The sequence below is a fragment of the Notamacropus eugenii genome, chromosome 2 (assembly GCF_028372415.1).
Source record: "Notamacropus eugenii isolate mMacEug1 chromosome 2, mMacEug1.pri_v2, whole genome shotgun sequence".
NCBI lineage: Eukaryota > Metazoa > Chordata > Mammalia > Diprotodontia > Macropodidae > Notamacropus > Notamacropus eugenii.
In genome coordinates, this window is record NC_092873.1 from 394,940,929 (window position 1) to 394,964,661 (window position 23,733).

The 23,733-nt window shown below is 39.8% G+C and overlaps 2 protein-coding genes and 1 pseudogene across 9 annotated transcripts in view; 2 read left to right on the forward strand and 1 right to left on the reverse strand.

Moving 5' to 3' along the window:
- ARID4B (AT-rich interaction domain 4B) overlaps positions 1–973 on the reverse strand; it is a 241,013-nt gene extending 240,040 nt beyond the window's left edge. For all 7 annotated transcript variants that reach the window (XR_011975434.1, XM_072647526.1, XM_072647529.1 and 4 more), the window contains exon 1: positions 538–973. The gene's annotated coding sequence lies outside the window, so the exon portion shown is untranslated. The remainder of the gene's footprint in view (positions 1–537) is intronic.
- A 135-nt stretch (positions 974–1,108) lies between these two features.
- GGPS1 (geranylgeranyl diphosphate synthase 1) overlaps positions 1,109–23,733 on the forward strand; it is a 49,001-nt gene continuing 26,376 nt past the window's right edge. Inside the window, exon 1 of one of the 2 annotated variants that reach the window (XM_072647538.1) lies at positions 1,109–1,595. The gene's annotated coding sequence lies outside the window, so the exon portion shown is untranslated. Of the gene's footprint in view, positions 1,670–23,733 lie in introns of both variants that reach the window. The other variant, XM_072647539.1, reaches the window with a different exon arrangement.
- Positions 6,156–7,809, forward strand: LOC140529124 (L-lactate dehydrogenase A chain pseudogene; annotated as a pseudogene).

Sequence of the window (23,733 nt, forward strand, 5' to 3'; positions counted from 1 at the left end):
GCCGACTCTCCCTCCGGCATCCCCCCGCCGCCCCCGGGCCGGGCCGCTTCCCCATTGTCGGACCCGGTGGAGTTTCCCCGTCTCCGGCAATGACGCCATTTCTGTCAGAGGAGAAAGTCACAACAAACCCCGGAGTCCGGCCCCGGATCCTTCCCCGCCCCGAGCTCGGGCTGGCCGGCCTGCAGCCCAGCGGGGCCGTCAGGCCGGCGCCCCCACAACTGGCTGCCCAGCCCGGGGACCCCGCGGGGCTGGCAGCACCAGCGCCCACGGCGGGGTCCCTGCCCAGGGCTTCCGAGGCCCGTCGCCCCTTCCTTCTTCCCACTTGGCCGAGGCACGACGAGCCTCGGAGTCCGCGGCGGCGAAGGCCAGGCGGGCGGGCAGGGCCCAGCGCTCGGGCGCTCGCCGCGGGGGTGGCGACCACTCTCCTCCTGGCTGGGGAGGGAGGGCGGAGTGGGGGGGAGATACGGGGACCCACGACCGCCCCGGAACCGTGTCCCCTCTGGCCGCCGCATTGCCCCGCCAAGAAAATGCCCCTACCTGGCTGGGTGCTGAGGCTGAAGCCCGTCACGTCCCGAGTCCCCTTCCCCTGCTCCACCCCGAAGCCGGCGACGGGGAGCGGGCCCGGGGGGCGAGATGGGGGAAGGGGAGACCACGGGTCCGGCGGTGGCCGCGGCTCCTCCTCCTCCTCCCGCGGCGGTGGCTGGTACCTTTGTTTGGCGGCCGCTCTGGCTCCCTCGCTGGGGGGGAGGGAGCAAAGAACGAAGAAAATCCCTCCCGGACTCTGGGTCCGGGCCCCAAATCGGGCCCCCCTCCAAAGAAAGACAGCGATGGACCCTTTGCGGCTCCGTCCGGGCACTGGTCCAGACAGTGGCCGTGACGGCGGCAGCGGCTCAGGGTCTCCACTCCGATCCGGTGTCTGAGCAGCTCACTCCGGACTCGACTGACGGGCAAACATCACTCCCCCTCCCTCCCCCGATCCCCCTTCCCCTCCCCTTGTTCCCTCCCCTCGTTTTCCCTCCCGCCCCTAGCTGCCCTCCTTCCTTAGTCTGCCCGTTAGGAGCTCTGGGATTGGCTGGTCATCTTTAGAACCCGCCCCCACCCTTTCGTTATTGGTCCCCGGGATACAAACACCGACGCCATTTTCCACCAGTTCTATGGAAACAGAAAGTTACGCTGCATAGCTTGCTGGGAGTTGTAGTCCATCCCCAGGGGCCAAAGCTTCAGCCTCCCACCGCCAAAGACTGCAAAACCCCTAATGCTCCGCTTCGGCGTGCGGGAAATAGGAGTGGAGTGGAGGGCGGAGGAGGCCCAGAGCTAGTTATCGCTAGGGAGGCGGTCGCGACGCCTGCGCAGTGGGACGGGGATGGCGCATTTTCTCGCACCGAGTAATGCGGCGTCGCTGGCGGCTGAAAAGGGCGGAGAGTGCCGAAGTGAAGCAGTGGGAGGGATTCGTGTTGGTGGCGGGAGGAGCCTCAAAGTGAACTATAAAGGAGGAAGTTGAGGCACGGTAGTGCTGCTTCGGGATCGGCGGTGTGAAACAGCATTATTACCGTTCTACCGGGAGTGGAGGTGGAGGCGGCGGGGGAACCCGAATGGTGAGAGACCAGAGGGGGCGGGGAGAGAAAAGAAAGAAGGACAAGGACCCGGATGCTGAAGCGGGTTGCTGTGTGTATGTGTGTGTGTTTTTTTTCTTGGAGGGCAGGGGGGGAGGGAGGGAGGATGGAGGCGGGAGTGCGAGCTCCGTATGAAGAGGGAGTCGGACGCGGTGATCTCGGCGGAGGAGGGGCTGGCTTAGATACAATTAATAGTCCTTGGCTTGTGGCTAACGTCTGGTTGCCTGCGCCTTGTCAATTTCCTGGGGACTTCCTGGTGCGTTTTTTTAAGAGCCAGATTTGGAGTCAGAGGACCCGGGTGTGAATTCAGGCGGTGGTGCTGTGGGCACAAGGGGGACACCAATTCTCTCTAGACCTCCAATTTCTTCTTTTAAGTTGAGGGCCTCAGAACTAGGGTTCTCCATCGGATTTTGTGCCCTGGACCCCTCTGGCAGTCTGGCGAAGCCTGTGGACCCTTTCACAGCATTATTTCTTAATTCACAAAATCCATAGGGTTACAAAGTAAACTAATCATTGAAATGCACTTACTAAAATAAATTTTTACAAGTTCACAAACTTCCTCGCCCTTCTCCCACCCCCTCTAAGAATTAACCCTCAGAGTAGGAAGTTCCTTCCTGCTTTAAATCTAAGATTTCCTCAGACTCATAATCCTAAGGTTTTGGTGTTGAGTTCTAGCTCTTCCGAATCCAGAGAAAGCATCCGGCTTCACACATGCACTCACTTGGCAAAAATTTTTATTTTGACCTTCTTTATATTTTGCAAAAAAAAAAAAAATCAGGAATCATTTGATGCTTGATAGATCATTCGCATTGATCCTGATAATGTTTAATATAAAATTTTTGAATAATCTCTTTGTTCTCTCTGAAGCAAACTCAGAGAATGCCTCTTCCTATGTCAGCAAAAGCCAGCCAAGGCTGAGTCTACATTCCTTAGGAGACCTTTAACCTAAGACACTATATCTTATTATCTATAGACATATACTATGTTTGTTATGGCATATTAGTGGTAAAGAAAATATAAACATCTTAGATCGTAATTTCTATTGAACTTTGTTTACCCTTTCCTATGTCAGTTATCTGTTTAGGGCAGGAAGCCTGTCACTCACTGGTGGTGGGATTTCCTTCCTTGTCACCGAGACTATATGTTTACACAGCCTGGAATCTCAAGGCCCAACTGACATTGCTTTGTTAATTGTCCTGTCTTACTGAATTTATGATTTGCTTAATTAGGAGAGTTTCTTTCTCACGGCAAAATGTACTTAAGACAGATGATTTCTGTACTAAGTAGTCAGAGTCACAAATGACTCCATAGCGCTATGACTGTTATCTTTAAGAGGGAATCAATTAATTAAAAAATAACGCATGCCTTTAGTCTGATGTCTTTCCTTTAACCAAGTTTTCAGGTTAACGATCCTCATTGTCTTTTTTGATTGCAAGCCCCAGGCTGTTTTTCCAATCGGAAGAACGAGGAATAACGTAGTTATATGCCTGTTCCAGGGAGACATTTGTAGTTTTTCGTTCTCCTGTAACATTGGGTGTCATGTACCACAAATGAACTTAATTGAACTAAGGAGCTTGATACCTAAATTTAAAAGGTTGAGGATGTATATCTGCTGCAAAAAATTAAGATTTTATAGATGAATCAGGTTAGGACATATTCCACAGTAGATAACATATTCTGTCTTCTAAAGCAAAACAATAAGGAGATAGGGAAGGACCCCTCGTACTCATTACCTGTCTGCCCATGAGCAAATCACTTAACCACTCTAAATCTCAGTTCCTTCATTTATAAAATAGGAATAATTATGCCTTTAGTATATACCTCTCTCACAGGGCTGTCAAGGATCAAATGAGAAAATCTGCGTGTTGTGTTGTGGAGGGAGGGAGAGAACAGATTGTGTAATCTACCTTCAATAAATGACACCTACATTCCAAAGGAAAAAAAAGAAAATGTATGTAAAACACTTTCTAAATTTTAAAATGTGTGTGTGTGTGTTAGTCAAGGACAAAACAGCTTTTCTTATTCCCCCACTATTATTCCTGTATCTTCCTTCCTAGAAAAGACACAGTGATAAACATTCTGCTAGACAGAGAAAGTGGAATCATAGAATGTTAAGACTAAAAGATATCCTGGAAACCATCTCTTTCAACCTCCTCATTTCTACAGATAAGGAAAAAGGGGTCCACAGAGGTGAAATGCCTTGTTCAAAGTCATGGCTAATTAATAGTATCAATTAGTTTTTATTGAAAGCCTACCATGGGCCCAGTATCGTGCTCGATATTGTGAAACATACAATTGGTCCTTGCTGTCTGGCATCTTATGTTCTAATTTACAGGACAAAACTATCCCAAGAGACAATTGTAGAACTGCTTCATGCCCAGTCTTTATGAAGGTAGTTTTATTTTCCATGATTTTAAAAAATTTATTTAAATGATGTGATCATGGTAGACCTTCAATTTGAAATGTAATGTACCATCTCAGGACAGATCACAGATTATTACATTAGTGTCACATTAGTGTCATTATTATTTCCAAAGATACTTTGCAAAAGTTCAATTACATCTCTGTGTAATAAATATATAAAACTGGTTTAAGATAGAGATAGAGCTTTTAAAAATCTTATATATCACATTTTTCTTGTATCCCTTTTTCCAGACATATTCATAATAGTATTCTGCCAGATGTGGGGCAATTTAGGGAATTTACTCTGTAATCTTGTCATGGCAGGTGAAAAATTATCTGCTTTGTGTAGGTAAACAACTGTGTTATACAAGATGCTGTGAGTCTATGCAATATAGAGTTTTGAAACAAATTATATTAGGATTAATCATGTGGAAAGTAGTATATTGTAGCTTAGAAGCTATTGCATTTTTGCCCAACTGATCATTTGGGCCTGCTGCTGCAAGAGGTAATTAGCGTATGATCATAGTAGCTTGGTCCATTTCTTTTATTTCCTTATATAAGGGTGAGCATTTCATTTTGAAATTCATTACCATTTGTCATCGTAAAGCCTACTAGAGTCATGTATTTGTCATCTATGCCCATAAAATCAAAGCATTAACATATATTATAGGAATCTGCATATTTATATAAATGGTCAAATGTCAAATATTAGTAGTAAGGACCTGAAAAAGTTTTGTTTTGTCTTTTTCTTAAACTGCAAATAATTATGAAATGTAAGACTGCTTTCTTTTGTGTGTAACACCTCAAGCAGGCTAGATTCTCAAAGCTTATTACATTGTTGGCTTAATACCATGGTATTAAGGGGTGGAAATCCTGAGGTATAAGAACTCTTTCTTTGTATGCAAGAGCCTATAGAGAATGAGATCAGAGTCTGAGATGATTATCCTATCTGTTCAGTGAAGGTCACTAGAACCACAAGGGAGACTGAGGAAGAACAGTACTGTGAGTAAGAGGGTTGAGAAAAGGGAACTTTTTTTTTTTTTAAACAAAAAAACTAAGAAAAGTTATCAAAGATTCAAATACCTGGTACTATTAGACTCCATTTAGCAGCAACTTCTCTACAGTTCTGCTGAGAATCAGAAAACAAAGCTTTAAGCATCCAAAATAAATTTCACAAAAGACCATGCCCCAGTCTTTATACATTACACTTATAGTCTGTTTACTCCTAATTTAGGTGACCTTAACAATCTTGGTGTTTTAACCTACATTAGATAGGAAGAAGCAAATTTCATCAAGTTCTAAATCAGTTACTGAATAGAAAATTCATGAAATAGATGATCTAAGAAACTAACAAACAAAAGTACACCCAGAAAAATCTTTCTAGCAGTGTGATGCCATGACAAGGGCGCCAACTCTGGAGTCAATGGACCTGGATTCAAATGTTATCTCTAATGTTTCCTCTGTGATTCTGGGCAAGTCACTTAACCTCCGGAGCCTTAGTTTCTTCATATGTAAAGTGAAAGAGTTGGACTAGATGGCCTCTAGGGTCCCTTCCAATTTCCATTCTATGATTCTGGATCCTTTTCTGATAAAATTATAAGACTGATAAATCAGGAAGATATAGGCACATCATGTGTAGATTGCATGAGGCATTTGACAAAATTTGAACAGCTTAATTAGCCTTGCACAAGTTGCTCTGGTTTCAGAAACAACTGGGCCACATTTTAACCAGTGTACTTAGAACAAATAAGAGTAAAGTAAAAAAATATTACTGGAGTTCTCCTCAAACCAGACTTACAATTAATTCTTCCTACACAAAGGAAGAAAGAAGAGCAAGAGGATCTTCCTCAGCTCGTCCATGGTGTCTGAAGTTTACAAGTGCCTTCCCTTCTGTTTATGATCTAGGATGGCATCCAAGAGAATAATATCACTAATAACAATAACCAGCATTTCTAGAGCTTTTTAAGGTTCAAAAAATATTTTATGGGTATTATCTCATTTGAGCCTCACAACAACTCTGTAAGCTGTATACCGTAGCATCTCCATTTTACAGATGAGGAAACTGAGACTGAGGGAGGTTAAGTGACATGGTCGTGCACCTAGTAAATGTTTGAGGTAAGAGTCTAGCTCACCGGAGCTTGGGAGCAGCAACCTCTCATCTGTCTCAGAACTTTCGCAGCCTGACCAGCTATCCCCCCAGCTACCCTCCAAAATGGCATCAACTGTCAAGGATCAGCTTATCTTGAATGTCCTAAAGGAGGACCAGGTTTCCCAGAACAAGATCACTGTTGTTGGGGTTGGTGCAGTTGGCATGGCATGTGCCATTAGTGTCTTAACAAAGGAATTGGCTGATGAACTTGCCCTAGTTGATGTAATAGAAGACAAACTAAAGGGAGAGATGATGGATCTCCAGCATGGCAGCCTTTTCCTCAAAACGCCAAAGATTTCTGGCAAAGACTACAGTGTGACTGCAAACTCAAAGCTGGTCATTGTTACGGCTGGGGCACGTCAACAAGAGGGAGAAAGTCATCTTAATTTGGTCCAGCGTAATGTGAATATCTTTAAATTCATCATTCCTAATATTGTTAAATACAGCCCTAATTGCAAGCTGTTTATTGTTTCCAATCCAGTGGATATTTTGACATATGTGGCCTGGAAGCTAAGTGGCTTTCCTAAAAACCGTGTTATTGGAAGTGGTTGCAATCTGGATTCTGCCCGTTTCCGTTACCTAATGGGGGAGAGACTTGGTATCCATTCTTTAAGTTGTCATGGATGGGTCCTTGGGGAACATGGAGACTCCAGTGTTCCTGTGTGGAGCAGTGTGACTCTTGCTGGTGTGTCTCTAAAGAACCTTCATCCTTCTTTGGGAACTGATTCTGATGCAGAAAATCGGAAAGATGTTCATAAACAGGTGGTTGAAAGTGCTTATGAGGTAATCAAACTGAAGGGCTACACTTCCTGGGCCATTGGTTTGTCTGTGGCAGATCTGGCAGAAAGCATTATGAAGAATCTTAGGAGAGTGCATCCAATTTCCACCATGATTAAGGGCCTATATGGCATTAAAGAGGATGTCTTCCTTAGTGTCCCATGTGTCTTGGGGCAGAATGGCATTTCAGATGTGGTGAAGGTCAACCTGAATCCGGAGGAGGAGAGCCGTTTAAAGAAGAGCGCAGATACTCTGGGGAATCCAGAAGGAGCTGCAATTTTAAAGCCTTTGAATGTGCTGCCATAAAGAGAACAGGACAGGGGTTGAGGGGTTATGTATGATCTGCTTCTCAGATAGACCAAATCCTTCCTCTGATTAGCAACTAAACACCAGAAGTGTAAAACCTGTGAACACACTCTAGTTTCTTCCTAAAGTTAGAAATGGGGAATAGAACCCTGTTGTAGTTTGCATATGATGCTGAATATGACCTGTATAATCTCAGTGGTTGGTGTCAAGCAGAGCCAGTGCCCCACAGGTATATAAACTACCTGCTTTGTATGTAGGTGCTACAAGTTCCCTTAGGTCCAGAAGACAACGCTCCTGGATACAAAGCACCATACAGTAGTAATTCTTTATTGATGCATTGATTACCTTTGTGCCTCCCCTCCATTAGGGTACTACAGCATGGCCCCCATGTATCACCTTTCTAGAGGACCTGATTTTGTCTGCCTATATATATATCAATAGCTGTAAATTTCCATATTATAAAAAGGTCTGTATGTGTACAACAATACAACCAATTCCTCAAGTGTCATACTAACCCTAAATACTGAATAAACAACAGATAACTGATTAAAAAAAAAAAAAGAGTCTAGCTCACCTTCCTCACTCCCAAGTATGGTGTTTTATCCATGCCACCTCATGTTATTATTCTGTACATCCTGTCCCTTTTTTTTTTCCTGTTAGCAAGTTACTTGTCAGTCCTAGCATGTAGCACATCAGTGACTAGGTGACACCCTTTGCTTCAGGGTGTAAACATGGCAGAGCTCAAAGATGCTGTCAGAGTTTTCTGGGATTCTGCAGTATAAGCAAGAGAAAGAAGTTTATGGTGATATGGAAGGTTGTTCAATAACTAACTAAAAAGAAGTTGATTAATGATGATAGCAATCTGGAAGAGAATCTTCAGGAGTGTTTTCAGAGTTCTGCTGGCTTTAGCCTTTTTTAACACATTCATTATGGATATCATTGGATGAAGTGGGGAGTTTTCCTTCCAACTTAAGTTTTTTATTTTCTTGTTTTTAAAAAAAAGTAGGTTTACTATGTTGTACTCTGCTTAAAATTATATAGGAAGAATTAAGACCCAGGTTCATGGCCAACTTCTAAGCTGAAAGAAAATGACCACCTGACTAGATTAAACAGAGTCCAGTATAAATACAAGCAGAGTTCCTGAAGCATATTACAGAGGCTGAATGATATTAGACATATGTTTCCTTCACGCCCTTCCATATTTGTTTATTAAATTACAAAGTTAGAACAAATAGTTAATGTTTTGAATGACAGAATCATGCACCAAAAATATCAACCAGCTGTAGTCATTGGATGAATGTAGAAAGATGAAACTTACTTGAAGGTCTTTGAGACTTTTAAATTAGTTATTTCAACAGTCCAGACCAGGGGAGGGGGCCAACACTTCTGGATATCTCCTCACTCTGCCCCCTATACTAGCATCAGCCTCATTTTCCCCCTCACACCAATCCTTCAGAAACCTTGGCTCCACCCCTGGGTTTTCCAGCTGGGATGATCTTTCACTTTCTCTTGCCTGAAATCAAACCTCTATCTTACTTCCCAACCCCAAACAGCTCCCAGTCATTTCCACACCATATCATCCACCTTACACGGTCCCCTTTTTTTTTTTTTTTTTTTTGGTTAAATTTTGAGTTCTAAGTTGTCTCCTTTCTTCCCTCCAACTACCACTTTAGAGAAGGCTAATATTTGATATAGATATGTATGTGGAACCCTGCAGTCTATACTTGTATATTTTACTTCTTTCTCTGTAGTTGAATGGCATTCTCCTTCATATAAATCCTTCATAGTTGATTTGAATGTTCACATTACTCAGAATGGCTTAGTCATTCATGGTCATTCTTCGAGCAGTATTGCTGTTAGCGTATACAGAGTTCTCTTTCTGCTCCCTTTACATTTCATGATCTTTAACGAACTTCCGTGACAGTTCTCTTTTGTGTAAGTCTTTCCAAAATCAACCTGCTCAACATTTCTTACAGCACAATAGTATTTCATTACAGTCATATACCACAACTTATTCAGGCATTCCACAATTGATGGACATTCTCTCAATTTCCAGGTCTTCACTACTTCAAAAAGAGCTTAAATATTTTCTAACATATAGATTCTTTTCCTTTTTCCCTGATCACCTTGGGAAACAGGCCTAATAGTGGTATTGCTGTATCAAAGGGTATACTGCATTTTGTAACTCTTCAGGCATAACTGCAGACTGCTCTCCAAACACCATCCCCTTTTCTGTTATTAAGGTGTTGTCTTTCAAATGTAAGCTCCTTAAGGGCAGAGTGTTCCCTTATATCTAGCTTTTCTGTATTTGTTCCCAGTGCTTAGGAACCCCATTTACAATGCAGGAGTCAGCAAACTAAAGCCAGTCACCTGGTTTTGTACAGCCTTCAAGCCAAGAATGGTTTTTACATTCTAAAAGAAGTTTAAATAAAACTGCACCAATTCCTGGTATAGTGAAGAGAGGAAAAAGGGAGACCTGGGTTAAAGCCCCCACCTCTTGACACATACTGACGTGTGACTCTAGGCAAGTCATTCAAATCTCAGCTTTGGTCAATTCAGTGTAACTGTAAATTGCAGAGAAAGGGCCAGCCCACATTGGTAGAGGAAGTTACCTGTACAGCTTTAGGCTCTGTCCCTTCATATTTCAATAGGTGGGTTTCCTGAGTTGCTGGAAAAGGCCATTCCATAGTGAAGAACCATTTAGTGATGAGCCTCTCTAAAGTTTAGTCATCAGATAAAAGACAAACAGTTTATTCCTGAATCGTTACAGCTACACAGATCCTACAGGCAGGACCTACCATTATCCACTGGCATAGCCTTGAAGAACCCAGGATCATGACTGTGTCATAAATGAAGCATCAGGGAAGGACTGATTGGTAGGGATAAACATCAAATTCTGTACGTTGGTTCAGAAAATTACCTGTGTAAGTTCACAATAGAGAAAATATGACTAAGCAAGAGTTTGTGTTACCCTGGGTATTTTAATGAACTGCAAACTCAACGTGAAGCTACAGATCCTACTGCAATGAAAATAGTAACCAGCAAAAGCAAAGATGTGATTAAAGGAAGAAGTCAAGCATTGATTAAGCACTAGCTATGTACCAGGCACTGTGCCAAGTACTTTATAGATATTGTTTCATTTGATCTTTACAACTCTGGTAGACAGTTGATATTGTTATTCTCATTTTACAATTGAGGGAACTGAAATGGACCAGAGTTAAGGTCAGATTTGAGTTCAGGTCTTACCCCAGACCTGATGCTCAATCCATTGTACCACCTTGCCTCTAATTTTTTTAAGTGATAAAAAATGTGAGCCCAAGTGGAGAATAAGAAAAGTAACTTGTTCAATAATGCCTGAGCCTGAACAAAATAAAAGTAATAGCAATTATAAAGATAATTTCAGTATAAATCTCTTCCAGGTTCAGTGCGTACATGCATTATTCCCTTTCATTTCTCCCCCAAAGTCATCACCATCATCTGAAGGAGAGAGTCTACTTAAGGAGTCAGTAGAGAGGAACATATGGAAAGAAAGGAGTAATTCATGGATGAAGGAATGGATAGAATATACTCCAACCCTCTAATGAGGATTATTAGTCTAGACAAAGAGTCAGGATATTGCCACTTCAACCTTAGTCTTGGAATGAGCTTCCCTAATAGCCATGACCCAAATGACTGGTTTTCACAAAACAGTCTTACTATGAGGAGCCAGCTGCATGAGTTTGAGTCAGGAGGAGGAAAAAAACTTGAAGGGGTAGACGATGGGTTGTGTGTTCATCCTTCATTGATGAAGACCATGCCATCAGAGAAATGATGACATGACTTGCACTTGACTTTGTTTTGAGCGAGGGAGGGCTGTGCAGGTCATCAGCCTCAATTCTCCTCCAGAGCCATCTGAATCCAGTGGCCAGATATCCATCAGGATGACTGGAGATGACCCAGGACAAGGTAATTGGGGTTAAGTGACTTGCCCAAGGTCACACAGCTAGTGAGTATCAAGTGTCTGAGGTGAGATTTGAACTCAGGTCCTCCTGACCCCTGCACTGGTGCTCTATTTACTGCACCACCTAGCTGCCCCTGGATGATAGGTTATAGTCTAGTCTGAGTAGAGGCCCTGCTAGTCACTCTCTCTTGGATGCTTCAAGATTACTCAGAATAGCCTGCATCAAGAGGTAGTGAGTTGCCCAACACTGAAGCTGTTAATTTGGAGGTTTAATGAACACTTCCTGAGAGACTTAGTTTTTCTGCTAAGGTATAGGTTTGCTCAGATGATATTGGAAGCCCCTTTTAGCTCATAGATTGTGTTAGTAATGTGACATGACTTCAAAGAGTTGTCTAATATTAATCTACAGTCTTGTGGCCACCACTGAAGGATTGTCCCATTGTTCTCTGTAGGGGTCAGACCAGATCATTATAAATGCTATATTTTTAGGTGGGATGTTGATGAGCTAGAACTCATTAATAGAAATCAGTAAACAGTCAAGAGGTAAGCATTTATTAATGTTATCTTCCAGACATTGTACTAGTCAGTAGGAGTATGGCAACAAAAGTAAAACTTTCTGTCATCAAGGAGTTTTACATTTTATAAGGGAAAAATATCAGGAAGGAAAGAAAGAGAAAGAGATACAAGACATCCTGGAAGGGGGAGATCAGTAATCACTGAAGAGACCAGAAAAGTCCACATGTAGAAGATGGAACTGGAGCTAATCTTCAAAACAAACCAAGGATTCTAAGAGGTGGGAGAAGGGAAGGAGAACAGCCAGCCATTGCAGAGGCACAGAGATGGGAAAGAAACAGGCATGAATGAGGAATTGCAAAAAGCCAATTTTGGTTGGACTTTAAAGTGTGAGGGGGGGTTTAATAGATAAGTCTGGAAAAGGAGAAAAAATTTGGAAGAGCTTTAAATGCCGAACAAAGGGTTATATTTGATGCTAAAGCTAATAGGAAATCATTGGAGTTTATCAAGCAGGGTGACCTGGTCCAATCATGGGCTTTATAGGAACTCCCTTTAGCATCTCTGTGGAGGGTAGATTGTTGTATGGAAACACTTGAGATAGGAAGACCAATTAGGAAGTTATTTCAACAATCCAAGAGGTAATGAGGACCTGAACTAAGATGGTGGCCTTGTGAATGAAAAGAAGGGGGCAAATGGGAGAAATGTAGAAATTCAATTGACAATACATGACAACAGGGTGGATTTGTAGGTTGAGTGAAAATTAGATTGAGAGTAACACTAAGTTTGTCAATGCGGGTTATTGGCAGGATGGTATTATATTCATAGACCCGTTTGGAAGTAGGGTGGCTTTCGGCCATGTTGAACTTGAGATACCTATGTGTCATCCAGTTTAAAATGTCTAACAGCTCAGGATTGGATATATAAGTCTGACAGTCATCTGAGTAAAGGTGATAATTAAACACTTGGGGGGTGATGAAGTCACCAACTGAACTAGTATATAGTAGAAAAGAGTATATAGAGAAAAGTATATAGACTATAATATGTAGTATATACTATAGCACATAGAGAAAAGAGAAGAGAACCCAGGACAAAGCCTTAGCATATATCTACAAGGTGTGTGATATGTATGATCACCCAGCACCCTGAGAAGTCAGACAGGTACGACTGTGAAGAAAGTGTCCAGGAGCGGAGGGTGATCAACTCTATTAAATGCTGTAGGGAACCTGAGAAGAATGAGTATTAAGAAGAGGTCATTAAATTTGATAATTAAGAGATCATAAGTGACTTCGGAGTTTTCAATTTCAGTTGAATAATTGAGGTTGGACACCTTTTTTCCAAACTTAAAAAACAAATAAAACAAGCATTTTCACATGCAGAATTTCATTAGAATTATACATGAAAATGCAAATCTTATTATGTGCAGCTTGATTTTCCTTTAATATAAGTAATAAATGTAGTATTTTACTTATATTCCTGTGCTTGCCTTGTGTTTCATTTTGACTTTCCTTTGTTCTCATTTCATTAAAAAAAATTGTGATTCTCTTTTTTCTTTTTGTTTTTTTGGACAACCCTATTTCTGTCCACTTCTTACTCCCAACTCCTCCAGTTCCTCACATTGGGGAAAAAAGAAAAACAAAACCCTTGTAACGTACAGGATTCCCCAAATATCTTATTGTAATTTTAAGCTAAAAGCTGTAATATATATGAAAATATTTATAACAACACTTTGCATGTCAGCAAAGAACTGAAAATCAGTAAATATTTACTACTAATTGAAATAAAGTTAGTCTATGGGGGGGAATAAACATACTGGTACATGAGTGAAATGAAATATTGTACTGTAAGAAACAGTGAACACAATGAATTCAGAGAATCATGGAAAAACTTACATGAAACAGTTAAGGAAGCAGGGGCAGGAAAACAATATACACAAATTAATATAACAATGTAAATAAAACAATTGCCACAAAATAATGGAAATTTAGTGTTATGAAATTATAAAGAACAAGTTTGGCCCAAAAAAGGGAATATGAAACAAAAACAAAACAAAAAAATGAAACTCCTTTGCAGAGAGGTTGGATTTCGCCAGAGTAGCACATAGCACATAATGCCAGATTTTTCAATGTATTGATTGTTTTTGCTGATTTTTTTTCTCTTTTTCCACTTCAAAAAAATTCTTTGTTATAAGAGATGGCTCTCTGGGAGGTGGGAAAGCACAAAGGGGGAAATCTAAGTAATACAAAAACAAAATAATGACCTAAAAATCTATTTTTTTAAAAAATCTATAGTCAAGCAGAGTAACTGCTCACATTGGCCAAAAGCTTACGTCTTATTCTACATTCTGTGTCCATCAGTCTATCAAGTGGTAGGTAGCATGCTTCAAAATCAGTTTGGTGGAATTATGATTGGGCGTTGCATTGACAGGAGTTCTTAAGTCAAAGGTAGATTTCTTTGTAGTTTGTTAATACTGCATAAATTGTCAGTTCTATCCACTTCACTCTGCATTAATTCATATAATTCTTCCCAGGTTTCTCTGAAACTGTACTTTTTGTCATTTCTTGGTGTAATAATATTTCATTATATGCATGCTTTTAAATTTATTCAACTGTTCTCTATTTTGTGTTTCTGCTTCTTTGCTGTAACAAATACAGTTGCTTTTTGGTAAAGCATATGCTTCTCAGACATCTTCATTTCACTCATACTGTTACATCCACTAAGAGTTAACATTTTTGTTTGTTTCATGAACCCCTTTGGCAGTGTAGTTAATCCTTTCTCAGAATATTTGTAAGTGAGTAAGATAAAATAGAATTACGAAGAAAGCCAATTACATTAAAATATGCATTTTTTTAGTTAATGGACCCCTCCAGAAATCTGTGGACCCCAGATTAAGAACCACTGCTATAAATTCTTCATAGCTTTTGACTTAACTGTTCCACTTATGGACCAGATTATGAACGTAAATTGTTACTTACTCAATTGCATTGTCTATCCATTTTGTCATACTTTTTTTGTATGTGTGAGAAAAGAGGGTTCTGAGGAGGGAAGAGGGAAAGGTATCAGAAATGGATGTGATAGAAACAAAAGGCATCAAAAGTGTTTTTAAAAGTAAATTTTCCGTAATCATTTTGACAGTTTTGGCTCCATTGGTTAAAGTAACACAATAGTCATGCCAAAGTGTTATACAAAGACTTGATTCCTGAGCCAGTCTTCCATCTTGAAAATGTGTGCAGTTATAAACAAACAGAATCTAGTGGTACAAATCAGAGACAAAAATAACAGCAATACCTTTTTGGTTTGCTTTATTTTTTTTTAAAATGTTTTCATGTCTTAGATCTGGAATGGACTTTGGAAATCATCTGTTCCAACCCTTTCATTTTATAGATGAGGAAACGGAGGTCTCAAGAGACTAAGTGACTTCCTTAAGGATATATAGCTGGTAAATGGCAATCAAGAACTTGGGTGTATTTTGACTCCCCATTGACTGCTTTTGCTGCTCTACATAACATTGCCACTTCATTGGGTAATTTTTATCTAGCTAGCAGCAGCCCCTGGCCCCTTATTCACAATATCAAATTTAAACTTTTCATTTTCCAACACTTACATGGAAAATTAGACTTCTAATCCTAGCCCAGACCCTTTGCCTTAGGAAGAGACCCTGAATTAAGGTAGAAATAATTAACTTGACAGTATGTGATGTGTCAGAGAGGGTGTGTGTTCATCCTGCATGGCTGAAGAAGACCATGCCATCAGAGAAATGATGACATGACTTGCACTTGACTTTGTTTTGAGTGAGGGAGGGCTGTGCAGGTCACCAGCCTCACTTCTCATCTAGAGCCATCTGACTCCAGTGACCAGATATCCATCAGCATGACTGGAGATGACCCAGGATGAGGCAGTTGGGGTTAAGTGTCACACAGCTAGTGAGTGTCAAGTGTCTGAGGTGAGATTTGAACTCAGGTCCTCCTGACTCCTGCACTGGTACTCTATCCACTGCACCACCTAGCTGCCTGTCAGAGAGGGTATGTTAGGAAGAAACTGGTCCCTGATCATTCAGACTTCTGGATGTAAAAAATTGAAGTTGGAGTTTTAGTACTGGATAAACTTTGACAGCAACTGGGTAGTGTATCTCCACCATTAAGTAAAAAAAGGGGAGCCTCCAAAAAAAAAAAAAAGCATCTTTTGGATTTGGATAGACTGCCCCCCCCTGTCATCATCATCCTAGCTCCAAGTCTATGCTTACCAAAAAAGCATTTGATTTTCATTTCATTTTCCAGATATGCTTCTCTCTTGTGTGGAGAAGAAACTAATCAGTTAGCATCAATAAGTTTGCCTGTTACAGGAAGAAGGGGGTTGTATATACCATACAAGTAATTTAGTGTCATGAGATAGGGCCTCGTAAGCCAGGCTACCCTCATCATTCCAGTCTCTCCAGTTCTCAGTATTGGTACCCTCTTCAACTCTTTTCTTTCTTCCACTCCACATACTCAGTCCATTGCTAAATCTTGTCATTTCTATCTTTACTATATCTCTTATATATGTCCCTTTTTCTCCATTCACCAACCTAGTTCAGGCCTTCATCACCTCCCTCCTGGATTATTGCAGTAACCTTCAAGTCTTTCTTCACTCCAGTCTGTCCTCCCTTCACCTATCAAAGTGATGTTCCTAAAATGTAGGCCTATGTCACCTCCACCCCTCTACTCATAAATTCCAGTGGCTTCCTATTACCTGAAAATCAATTAAAATCCTCCTTGGTATTTAAGCTACTTTACAATGTGGCCCATTTCTACCTTTCCAGTCTTCTCATATTTTGTTACTTGTTTCTTATGTATGACCCTCCATTTCCTGTCTCTGTGCCTTTGCACTGACTGATCCATTCTCCTGGAATATTTTCCCTCCTCTCTCCCTCATAGTTTCCCTGGCATCTCTCTAGACTCAGTTCACATATCACCTTCAATGGCAGGTCTTCCCACTTCTCCTAACCAGTGGAAATTTCCCCTCTAGGGATACCTTCCTTCTAATGTATATGCATCATATAAGCACTGCATCTTTATTTTCATGTCATCTGCTTCATAGTAGGTAAGCTCCTGGATAGCAGGCACTATTTTTGTAGTTTTTACCTTTCTTTAACAGAGTGCCTGCTATATGAATGTTTTTGGATCAATTGATCAACCATGAGTAAGCTGACAGTCAAAGTTACAAAAGAGGATTTGAGAGACCAAATAGAGAAATAAGAAAAAACTTGAGACCTTTCCTGAACAGAGCCATCCTGTCCTTTATTGTGATACTGGTGACCCCAAATTCAGAGTTCACAATTTATTGTTAGAAAAGGCCAAAAGAGAATCTCTCAACCTGATTTCCCTTGATATTTTCCCTGAATCTGATTAAATGTTTACAGAAAGAGTAATGAGGTGTGGCAAGGTAACATCATATATAAGTTAACTTATTTGTTTAAAAAAGCTACAAACCTAAGGGCCTATACTTGAGGGTATAATGTTTGAATGAAGATCAAAGAAATGGAAATGGAAGTGATGTCATGTTGAGAATACACTATATACAGCCAAGGGTTCTGGAGGACACCTCAGAAGCTACATATAATCATGATGGAGGACTTCCACTATCTGGCTTTTTCTTTCTTAAAACCTCATCAAGTCCTCTGACTTAACATTTAGAACCTTCATAGTCTAGCCCCAGCCTACTTTTCCAAGCTTATTTTACATTACTTTCTTCTGTGCACTCTCCATTCTAACCAAACTGTACTAATTCCAGAATGTGGTATTCCCTGTCTCCCATCTCCATGACTTTGCTCATTCTGTCCCCAGTGCCTAGAATGCACTCCCTATCCTGTCTACCACCTTAGAATTCCTGGCTACCTTCAAAGTTTAACTCAAGTGCCATTCTCTACATGAGACCTTTCCTGATTCTACCCCCTCCAAATTACTTTGGAGTTTATGTGTTGTAAGCACATACGTATTATTTATGTGTGTATATACAGATATATGTATGTGTGTATATTTTGTTTTCTCCCAATAGAATGTAAGTACCTTGAAGGCAGGAACTGTTTAGTTTTTTTCTCTCTCTGTATCCCTCAGTGCCAAGTACAGATCATTGCGCATATTAAGCATTTAATAAGTGGCTAATTGCCGAATCAACTGCTCATTTCATCTTTCACTTCATCTCCTGAACTCGAGGCCTATATTGTCGACTACTGGATGTCCCATATTCACCATGTCTGAAATGGGACTGATGGTCTTTCCTTCTCCACCCAACAAGTTCCTCCTTCCAGACTTCCCAGTCTCTGCTTGAAGGTAGCATGCCATCCTCCAGGACCCCAGATTTGATAGTTTGGAGTCATCCTTAACTGTACCTTTTTCCTCATCCTTCATAGTCATTTATTGACCAAGTCCTATTCAGTTCTCCCTCTGTTTTATTACTGTTCTCTTCATGCGCATGGCTACCACATTTATTAGGGTTCACCTACATTGACTTTGTTTCTTTGCTTCTAGTCTCTACTGTAGAAATACACCCCATCTTCTCTTATGTGACTGCCAAAACAATCTTCCTGAAGCCACAAATGTAGCCATGTCACTGTCCTGCCTTCAAAACCTTAAAGGTCTACCTGTTGTTTCTAATTGAGATTACACTCCTCATTTTGGCATTTAAGACCCTCCACAATCTAGTTCTGCCCAACCTTTCCAGCTTTAGTCCATAATATTCCCTTTCACAAACTACACATTTTAGCCTGAGTGAACTACTAGCAATTTTCTGAACCCAAAATTCCATCTTTTGCCTCTGAAATTTTGTGGAGGTGGTTTCCCATGCCTAGACTTAACTCTTTTCCTACCTTTGTCTCATAATCATTGTCTTCAAAGCCCAGTTTAGGTGTCACTTCCTCTGCTAAACTTTCTCCAGTTCCTTAGTAGTATTATGTCCCTTCTCAAATTTCCTTATATTCATTTGTGTTCATAAGAACCTAAGGAAGAAGTAACCATACTATCTCAGAATTCTCAAAAAATGAATAAGGAAATAGCATGTGGAGTCTGATGGTTGCTATTCCAAAGTCTAGGTCACATGAGAATTGGTGCATAAAATACTATTCCTGGCGCTGTAGTTGTATCTTCATATATGAAAGATTGTACATCTTATTGGAAAAGTATCTAAGCCATATTCTGTTATCGGAATTAAGCGTACCAGTTGTTCCACCAACTAAGAAGCTACATTAGGTAAAGAGTTGTCAGATTACTGCTCCTTTCCATATCTGGGCTAAATGAAGTTTCCTATGTTGAGTCAAATTAAGCCATAGACGGGCTGTACTCCTGGTCATTCCCTCTACCCAGTTTCTTTAAGTTTCAACTTTATGATCCTATTCCTTCTAAATATTAAAGAGTTTGCCTTCCTAGAAACTGCATGCCCAGTTGTGAGAGTAATACAGCTAGATAATATCATTTACAAGTAGAATTGGGTTTTTTACATTTACAGGCTGGTTGTTTTTTAACTTTAAACTTTTATCCTTCATTAATGAAAATATTATTGATAAATGATTTTGCTCTGATCCATGGGCTATTCCTATAGCAAGAATGAGGGGAAGCAACTTCAGCAGTCTGAATGTTATCCTTGCACACATGGAAAGACCAGTTGAGAGGCTAGCCCAAGTGAGATGTGAAGTCCTGACCTAGAATTGTTATCATATGAGTAAAGAAGGGGACAGAAATGAGAGCTGTTGTGGAAGTCAAATTTCCCAACTGTTTAGATGGGGATGGTGGGCAAGGTATGAGTAAGAATGGGGTCACAAGTGCCTGAGGCCATGAACTTTGATGATGATCGAAAGAAGGGTGGTGCCCTCAACATAAATAAGGGTACATTAAGGTACACTAAGGGTGAGATGACCTACAGGATATTCAGATAGGAATTCCAGCAGACTTTTGATGAGAGGGGACCAGAGCTGGAGAGAAATTATTCTGCTTAGAGCCTAAAGGGTAAAGGGAAGGGAATAAGCATTTAGAAGTACCTACTACGTGCCAGACAGCTACGTCATTTATTCCTCCCAACAACCCAGAAGATGTTAACACCATTTTACAGTTGAGGAAACTGAGGCAAACGAGATAAATGACTTGTCCAGGGTCACACAACTAGTAAGCATCTGAGACCAGATTTGAACTCAGGTCTTCCTGTCTCTCGACCCCATTTAGCTGTCCCAAGAGCAGTAAGTTGGAGTTAAGAAGTATAACTCGAGGGTTTTGATGTAATAAAAAACTTCTTAATAATTTCCAAATGGGGAATGTGCTACCTTGGCAGATAATAATAGTGGTGTTCTCCCTTCCTTCCTACCCCACAAATTTTGAAGGTGTGGAACTTTTGTTGCATGTCTTATATAGGGGATATTTATTAAGGTAGGGTTTCTACTGCATGCCCTCTAAATGTCTTTTCAGCCAAGACTCTTCAGTGTTAAAAAGGTCTAGAGGAATGAATGACTCCAGCGTATGATAGGGATGTTATAACTCACAAGATGAAAAGGTGTATTTTGTGGATATCAGTAACTTTGGAAGAAATAACCCATGATATCACAGATCCACTCAAGTATTTTTCCATGTTTCAAGGCAAAAGACAGAAAATTCTCTTTTATCTGCTATGTGACAAACTCTAGATCTCATACTGTTTAGGTTTTGATGTTTATGTTGAGAAATTTAGTTTTGAATAGAGTTCACTAAAAGTCCTGGTACCTCCCTTCCTACCTAGGCTATTATAAGTCGTTTTACATGTCCATGCTTCAGTACTACATTAATCATGGTCTTGGAATTAATTTTTCCTATCTGCTTTTACTCTCATCTACTTTTTTGTTTGTTTTCCTCACAAGTTATTAAAGGGTTTTTGGGGGGGCAGCAGTGGAGGTTGTACCTAAAAATAGTCTCAAATGCAAAGGGTGAAACCACAGATGTGAAAGATAAAACCCCCAAGTAAAAGTTGGACTTACTTGCATGTTAATAGAGGGAAAATGAGAACCTCAACAAAAAAAAAACCCCTATGTCCTTTTTCATCTTAGCTTTGTTGTTCTCTTTTTATATATTCCTAGTCATTATGCATTTTCTGATTGTTTTCTTCACTTTGCATCATTTTGTTTCCATATTTTTTGTATTTTCTATATTTGTTATTTTATGATGTAATTATTAATGTGTAGTTAGAGGTAGCTAAGTGGCACAGTGGATAAAATGCCAGGACTCATCTTCCAGAGTTCAAATCCAGTCTCAGACACTCATTAGATTTGTTACTCTGGGCAAGTCACTTAATCCTATTTGCCTCAGTTTCCTCATCTGTAAAATGAGAAGGAAATGGCAAATTATTCTAGTATCTTTACCAAGAAAACCCCAAATGCACTCACAAAGAGTCAGTCAGTCATGACTGAAGCAAATGAACAGTAATGAATGTAAGTACTCATATTTGTACACCACAATTTATTTACATGTCTCAGAATTCTTGGTCATGACAATTAACATGTTTTTCATTATTACAAAGAAAACAGCTACAAATATTTTTGCATAGATAAGTCTTTTATTGGATCATTATGCCAAATCATATGATTATTTTTGAAACTCTTATATTGCTAAGCTGCTTTTTAAAAATTTACACTAATTTGTAGTTTTATCAACCACTTTTGCCCGTTTCCTTCAACTGTAACATTTTTGTCATGTTTTTATTTTATTACTTGCAAATTTCATAGGCATAAGGTTATCTCAAAAGTTTCTTTAATTTTAATTTATTAATAAATTTTTTAATAAAATTCTTTGAATTTTAGGGAGTTCAAATAGTTTTTCAAGTAACCTTTGAGCATTGTCTGACATTCATGGCATTTTCCCACTTTCAAATATTCTAAATTTTTATGTTTCTCATAGGGTCTAGATGTCAAATTTTTATCAAGTATATTTGCCACCAACATTTTTTTCTGATATAATTTCTTTTTATTTTGGCTACCATAGGTTTTGTACACACCCCCTCCCCCCCAAAAAAGATTTTGTTTCTATATAATCAACTCCATAGAATCTTTGTGACCTGTTGTCACAGATAATGGACCAGCCTTGGAGACACGAAGACCTGAGTTCAAGTCCTGCCTCTGACACTAACTAGATTTTGAGTGCCTTAGACATTAAGACTTTTTCCTAAGTTAGAAAAAGGTTGCCTATCTGAAGGTAGATATCAGGTGCCTGAACAATTTTCATGCCACGCAAATAAATCACAGGTCTGGAACAAAAAAAAAATAAACAAAATATTTGTCTTCCAATAATTCTGTTTGCTTAAAAATTCTCTACATAAATGAAAAGTATATTACTTTTTCTTCGAATTTAAATATATTTAAGTTATCCTGAAATTCATTTTATTCTTTAATGTGAGATGAGAATATAAAGTCATTTTGAGGGGATGGGAAACATTGCTGTGTAGCTTCTCCAATAGTTTTATTGAATAGTAATTTATTTTCCCAATGTTTTGTACTCTTGGCTGTATCAAGTACTAATTTCTTGTGTACATTTGTTTCTGTTTCTCAATTCCCTATTGTATGCCATTGGTCTATTTTTAATCTAGCATTGGCTAGTTATGATAATTGCTACTTTTTAGCATATTTTGAAATCTGACTGGCTAATTCCCTTATCAACTGTTCTTGCTTTCTATTGTTGATTATTGGTTTTTCCACACAAACTGCCTTTTCAACAGTCAAACACTTCTTAAGTATCCACTACATGCAGAATACTATGCTTAGGGTGGGGAAGGAAACAGAGTCCAAACCAATTCCATGGATAAGAAAACTGAATTTCAGGAAGGTGATTAACTTGTCTGGCAGCATCTCCTACAGGAAAGGTAAGAAGTTAGAGTTGAACTCAGGCCCATAGATTCTAGAGTTAGCCATCTTTTCACTGTATCACACTGCTTCCAAAGGAATAAAGGATGTAATGTGAGGTATGTGAGGCTGCCTGGAGGCATTGAGATATGAAGTGACTTGCCCCAGTTTACAAAGGTAAACTCAAGTCTTCCTTACCCAAAAGGATTGTCTACCCCCATTACAACATGAGGTCTTTCAGTGGGGCATGAAAATACAAAAGAAAAATCACCTTCATTTTTTAAACATTGTAACAGAATTTGGTAGAAAGATATACCATAGAGTGAGAAAGTATATCAGATACTCTACTGAGAACCACTAAAAAGTGATTTTGACAAAAATAAAGGAAAAAATGAAAATTTAAATATTACATTAATCCAGCAAGGCTGAGCCAACATAATACAAATCTCTATAATTTCCCAATTAATTTATGAATTGTAATATACCTTTTAAAAATATTTTATTGATTCCTTTTTTCTTTGCATCACGGTCGTTTCAGCCCTCTTCCATATTGAACTGTGTCTTATAAGAAAGAAAAAAACTGAAAACATCTCAGGCAGTGACCGTAGATGATAATCCATTCAATCCTTTATTTTAGTTGTCCCTTCCCTCTAGGCCCTACCACAAGCAGCATGTTTCATTTTCTGCTCTCTAGGATCTTTGTGGTTTTTCATTTACTCAGACTTTTACTTTTTTAGCCATATTTTCATTTACACTGTTGTTAGTCATTGTGTAGATTAGTCTCATAGATTTAGCTCCAGAAGGGATCTTAAAAGTTCTGCTTGACCCTTTCTTTATACAGAGAGGAAACTGAGACCCAGAGAGGGTCCAAAGTTAAACAGAGAATAGCAGAGGTAGAATTTGAACCCGGTTCCTCTGATCACAAATCTCATGCCCTTTCCACTGTAACACTTTTGATTAGATTTTATAGATGAGGAAATTAAGACCTGGGTGGATGAAGTGACTTTCCATGGGCATACAAAGATTCAAATGCAGCTCCATCATACTATTTAAACAACTCTGAATAAAACTTTTGAAATTCTGATCCTTGGGAGGTTTTTGTGTTTGTTTTTGCCTTTTTTAAAAATCCTAGAATTTTATCTTATGAGCAATATCTCATAACGATTAGCAGGCACTCTACAGTTGAAACGAATAGCTTCTTAGATGATAT